This window comes from Dromiciops gliroides, chromosome 3 (assembly GCF_019393635.1).
Source record: "Dromiciops gliroides isolate mDroGli1 chromosome 3, mDroGli1.pri, whole genome shotgun sequence".
NCBI lineage: Eukaryota > Metazoa > Chordata > Mammalia > Microbiotheria > Microbiotheriidae > Dromiciops > Dromiciops gliroides.
In genome coordinates this window covers 583,734,359-583,740,669 of record NC_057863.1, presented here as the reverse complement: position 1 = coordinate 583,740,669, position 6,311 = coordinate 583,734,359, and the positions used below count along the sequence as shown (strand labels likewise).

The 6,311-nt window shown below is 36.7% G+C and overlaps 1 pseudogene; it reads left to right on the top strand.

Moving 5' to 3' along the window:
- The first annotated feature begins 2,970 nt into the window (after positions 1–2,970).
- LOC122748064 lies at positions 2,971–5,037 on the top strand (annotated as a pseudogene).
- Positions 5,038–6,311: the final 1,274 nt, after the last annotated feature.

Sequence of the window (6,311 nt, the reverse complement as noted above, 5' to 3'; positions counted from 1 at the left end):
GAAAAGCAGAGAAGAACTTCTAAAGATATTTATGGAGAAAAGCTAATGGACACCAAAAAGATGGGCTAAACTGGGAAAGAAAGAGGGAGCCAAAAAGAATTGGAACACAGTAGGGAAAGAATATCAAGGTGTTTGGGGTTATGTTACATTTCTAATTAATTAGGTTATAATATATCTCCCTTCACAACCTATATACTTATATAAAATCAGGTTACATCTACCATCCTACCAACTCTCATGTCTTTTCCTTGGGATTATGCACCTTTTGTATTTGGTTTTTATTGAATTTATTGAAGTGAAATAACTGTAAATACAGGAAGGACTCAGCACCAGACTCAGACCCAGACTTAAATGAAAATCACTGGGAATTTCTTTACTCCCCCACAGAAAGGGACCTTTCACTTACAAGTTAGTCTAGAAACCTAGGAGGGAATAAGGTAATGGAGCTACAAATGCAGAGGTCAAGTGGGAGGGGTCCTCTGAAGGTTCTATAGTCCAATCCTTGAAGTTTATACATAATCGCTGTGATGGTGCCATCCCCACTTATGAGTAGGAGGATGTGGTTGCAGGACACTGGGAAGTGAGAGGCCATGGGCATGGGAAGAGAAAAGCTATGAATATGTACATTAAGAAAAACATACAAACAAACAAAAAACAATCCTCCTCCCAGGAAAAGAGACCAAAAGCCTCATTAAGCCTTAATAAGGCACCAGGAAGCTTAGTTTAGTCAGGAGAATCTACCTCACACTGATTGTGGTTAATTGCTTCAATACTTAGGAGTGGTTCAAAGGAGGTGAAGTTGAGTTCAGGTACTCCTGTGGAATCAAAAAAGTGGCTTCATCCTTAGAGGTCTGAGACTTACCTCAGAACAACCTGACTTGCCCTTTCTGGACACAAATCTCCCAGAGGACCCAGATATTCTCCCACACAGAAACTTCCCATTCCCCTTCACATACCACCTTGGCAAGATAACCTCTCTGCTTCTGTTTGGAATTTCTTACAGAATTGAGTATTGCACCCTCAGTCGCAAAGTCCCAGCTATCCCAGGACTTCAATTCTTTCATTGTGAAGTTATCCTGTCGGGCCAGTCCAGGTGAGTCTAGGTCTGGAAGTAGTAGAGGTCGGGGTAAGGGGAGGCAGTGAGAAAAATACTCTACAAGGCTCCCTGATGGGAATTTGAAGGAAAACACCTATTGTATCTGAGATTTCCTAAACCATATTCTAAAAGATAGAAAGAGCCAAGGTATGGGAGAGGCAATATGTGTGTGTGACCTTAAGCACATCACTTATGATAGGGGCCATGTTCTTCATCTAGAAATGGGATTTTAATTAATCAATTCTAATGGTTTTACAATCTTTCTAAATGCTGAACTTCTTTGATCCCAGCAATGTATGGAAACGTGAAGCTCTAGACTGAAGCAAGGGAATATGAATGCTCATTTAAAAATTATCTTTATCCTATCCAACTCTAACAGAACAAAAGTACATCATCTCCCACTAGTTCCTAAGTACATTCTCTGATCCCTGAGGAAAGTCTTAAAGATTTCTAAAGTTTCTTCAAGATTTCTTAAGGAATGTATTCGGTATGTCAGTTACCTTTGCCTAAATCAACAAGCCTCTGTCACTTGCATCTTCTCATGTTTAGCCACCTCAGGTCCACTCCAAAACTGATGACCTCCTCAACCCTCCCATTCCACTATTCCTATTTAACCCTCTCATGTTCCAAAGCTAACAACCTCTTCTAAACCTTAGACCTCTTCACCTCATACACTTTTGACTTTATTCCTCACTTGGAAACATCCTTCCCTGGAGAGGACTCTTGCCTCTGTGATTATATTTTCCAGTGTAATTTGCTCATTCTCTAATGATTAATTGTGATACTTGCCAAGATGAGAGATGGTTGTTCCTTTTTGGGCTGATCCCACTTGCAGGTTTTCCTCCAGTTGCCTTCATCCTGTTAACAACAGTCTTCTTATTCATTCACATCATCTCTTTATATTGCCCAGGATACTGTGAACTTGAGCTTGCTTCCTCCTTTCTTAAACATTTGGTCTCTTTCTTACAAGATTCTTTTCTCCTAGTAATTTCATATAGGGAGTAATAGAATCATGATTGCATTGCTTTACACTGAATTTTTTCTAATTTAAGTCAACAACATTTATTAATAATTTTCTGAGGGGAAGATACTGGGTTAGGTCCTTGGATAAAATGAGTTATGATGCCATCCCCATCTTGAAGTTTATATTCTACAGTATCTGTGTACCGGTAATCATGGTGTGACAAACTTTATACCTGTTTAATGATTTCCAATCTACAATTACTGGCTCAAAATATTTCTTTTGCTTGAAAAGTACATACCACATGTCAAATGTCACTTCTTAAGAAGTGCCTTTGTTGACATTTTTTCCTTCACTAGAAATTATTTCTCTTTTTCCAAAGTGGAATGTCCTTATGTATTTGTCTTTCATTTTTTTCTTTCCTTTCTTATTGTAGTTAGATTTATGATTCATGACCATATAGTTATCTTTAACCATCCTTTTATCATCATTAGCATATACTAAATACAATAAGTATATGATAATTATATGACCAAATTAATTTAGTAACAGTTGATTTTCTTATCCCTACTAACAAACCACAGAACAATGAATGTTACTTGAAAGTAAAGGAAAACAAATTATTTCCAGGTTAACACCATTTTGCTTTAATTGTAGGAAATTTGGATTAAGTGTACAAGAGGATGAATCACATGGATACATCATGAAACATAATCAAGAAAGAGGAAAATTATATATGAAAATACCTGGAAATGTCAACAAAAAGACCTTTCTCCACAGAGCAGCTTCTGAACCTGGAACAATAAAGTACGGCATAGTAGCCACTAATAATTTTAGTTCCATGAATAAAATGATGAAAATTTAAGAGAAATTTCTTGACAACTACAGTAAAGGGTAGAAATCTTGGGGAAGAATGTCCACTAATATTTCCACTACTGAGAAAAAATTGCTGAATCTTCAAGGGAAATTTTTAAGACATGTACAACTTCAAAATGAACATTTCCAAGCCTGGGGAAGAGTTGTCCCTCAAGAAAATAAGGTAGAAGTTGCTAGGAGTGAAAGTTTCAAATGGACAAAACCTTCATCCACAGAAAATGGAAGTTATAAAGTAGAAAGAACTGATAAGTGTAAGGATAAGTCCAAATTGAATATTCATCAAAAATTCCAAACTGAAGTGAAGCCCTACATATATGATAAGTGTGGGAATAGGTTCTATCATAAGGCAAGGCTAGTTGCTCATAAAAGCGTGCATACAGGAGAGAAATCATATGTATGTAATGAGTGTGGGAAGAGTTTCTGTAGTAATTCAAATCTATGTGCTCATCAGAGAATACATACAGGAGAGAAACCATACATATGTGATGAGTGTGGGAAGAGTTTCCGTTATAATTCAAATCTACATGCTCATCAGAGAATACATACAGGAGAGAAACTCTACATATGTGATGAGTGTGGGAAGAGTTTCAATCATAAGCCAAGTCTAGTTTCTCATCAGAAAATACATATAGGAGACAAACCATACAAATGTGATAAGTGTGGGAAGAGTTTCTGTCATAATTCAAATCTACATGTTCATCAGAGAATGCATACAGGAGAGAAACCATACATATGTGATGAGTGTGGGAAGAGTTTCTGTCATAGTTCAAATCTACATGTTCATCAGAGAATACATACAGGAGAGAAACTCTACATATGTGATGAGTGTGGGAAGAGTTTCAATCATAAGTCAAGTCTAATTTCTCATCAGAAAATGCATACAGGAGAGAAACCATACAAATGTGATAAGTGTGGGAAGAGTTTCTGTCGTAATTCAACTCTACATGTTCATCAGAGAATGCATACAGGAGAGAAACCATACATATGTGATGTGTGTGGGAAGAGTTTCTGTCAGAGTTCAACTCTACATGTTCATCAGAGAATGCATACAGGAGAGAAACCATACATATGTGATGTGTGTGGGAAGAGTTTCTGTCATAATTCAACTCTACATGTTCATCAGAGAATGCATACAGGAGAGAAACCATACATATGTGATGAGTGTGGGAAGAGTTTCTGTCAGAGTTCAACTCTACATGTTCATCAGAGAATGCATACAGGAGAGAAACCATACATATGTGATGAGTGTGGGAAGAGTTTCAATGATAAATCAAGTCTAGTTGCTCATCAGAGAATACATACAGGAGAGAAACCATACATATGTGATGAGTGTGGGAAGAGTTTCTGTCATAGTTCAAATCTATATGCTCATCGGAGAATGCATACAGGAGAGAAACCATACATATGTGATGAGTGTGGGAAGAGTTTCTGTCATAGTTCAAATCTACATGTTCATCGGAGAATACATACAGGAGAGAAACTCTACATATGTGATGAGTGTGGGAAGAGTTTCAATCATAAGCCAAGTCTAATTTCTCATCAGAAAATGCATACAGGAGAGAAACCATACAAATGTGATAAGTGTGGGAAGAGTTTCTGTCGTAATTCAACTCTACATGTTCATCAGAGAATGCATACAGGAGAGAAACCATACATATGTGATGTGTGTGGGAAGAGTTTCTGTCAGAGTTCAACTCTACATGTTCATCAGAGAATGCATACAGGAGAGAAACCATACATATGTGATGAGTGTGGGAAGAGTTTCTGTCATAATTCAACTCTACATGTTCATCAGAGAATGCATACAGGAGAGAAACCATACATATGTGATGAGTGTGGGAAGAGTTTCTATGATAATTCAAATCTACATGCTCATCAGAGAATACATACTGGAGAGAAACCATACATATGTGATGAGTGTGGGAAGAGTTTCTGTCATAGTTCAAATCTACATGTTCATCAGAGAATACATATAGGAGAGAAACCATAGCTATGTGATGAGTGTGGGAAGAGTTTTTGTCATAAGTCAAGTCTACATGTCCATCAGACAATCCACCAAGAGAAGCCCTATACATTGATTGACTGTAAGAAAAGATATACTTAAGAAGTCAAATCTAAGTAACCACAACAGAGTTCATATGGAGAGAAACCCTATTCATCTAATGAGTGGGGGAAAAGTATTCTGCCAATAGGTAGCATTTTAATTTGATAAGAGTCCATAATATGGGAGAGATGTGAAGAATGTGGGAAGGGATTTTATAAAAAATCAATTCTCAATAATCCTCATCGAGTCAACACAGAAGAGAAGCTCTATTTATGTGATGTTTTGGGGAAAGGATACAATCAGAATTCAAAGTTTCATATTCCTCAGCATTTCCATGTAGATACAAGTCTTTCATTGGAATTACTGTGGAAAGATTGCATTAAGAGCACCAGTCCCAGTAGATTAATTTATCACTGTGATGAAGTGATTGTCATTTGATTTACTTCCTGTTGACATCTCCGAGTATTTGCAGTTCAAGGGAAAAATTATACTCATGAAATGAATGATTCATTTACTCTCTACATTGATCCAAAAACCCTGCAAACTAGACTCTTCAGTGGACATCATGTATGTAGTCCTTCCTTGACTTAATACTATTCTATGAAGCTACATATAAGGGACTTAGTTCATTGTCCCAACCTCTGAGCCATCTCTTCTGTGCCCCTTTATTGAAATTCATTCCTATATTCTTCTGTATTAGGATGCCATTTTTCTAAATAATTAATTATATTGTTTCCTTGGATTCAATGAAATGAAAATTTAATTCTTCACTCCTATGTTTGATTTTCATGCATGATATCATAAATTGTTTTCCCTAAGTGCTCATATTAGGAAATAAAAACTTTTCTTTCACAAATTTCTGTAACATCAGAGATAGGCTCTTCTCTCCAGTTTAAAGAAGGTAAAGAAGTCATCTATGAGTGCAATATTTCAGTTTGCCTCCATTAATACTTCTCAGCAAGAAAGGTTCATGTAAGTTTTTGAGGGGAAGAAAGAGAGAAGGAGAGAGAAAGTTTGTATTATAGGTGACAGGTAAAAGAAATGGGAGATTTAGGAAATAAGGTTATGCATAAGCATGACCCATAAGAGAATCATGAGGGGAGACACTTTCAGACAAATTATAGGGTTTCCTTGCTGCCCAAAGTGAAATATATAATTTTGAGGTTTACCAAATTTCACCCTTCAAAAGGGGGAAGGTATCACAATGAAATCCTTAGTCTGCACTTGATTGTACAATGATAAATAACAAAAGACTTAATGAGCAATTTTATGGGTAGGGGCTTTTTTATCTTAAAAATTACTATGGGGGCAGCTAGGTGGCACAGTGTATAGAG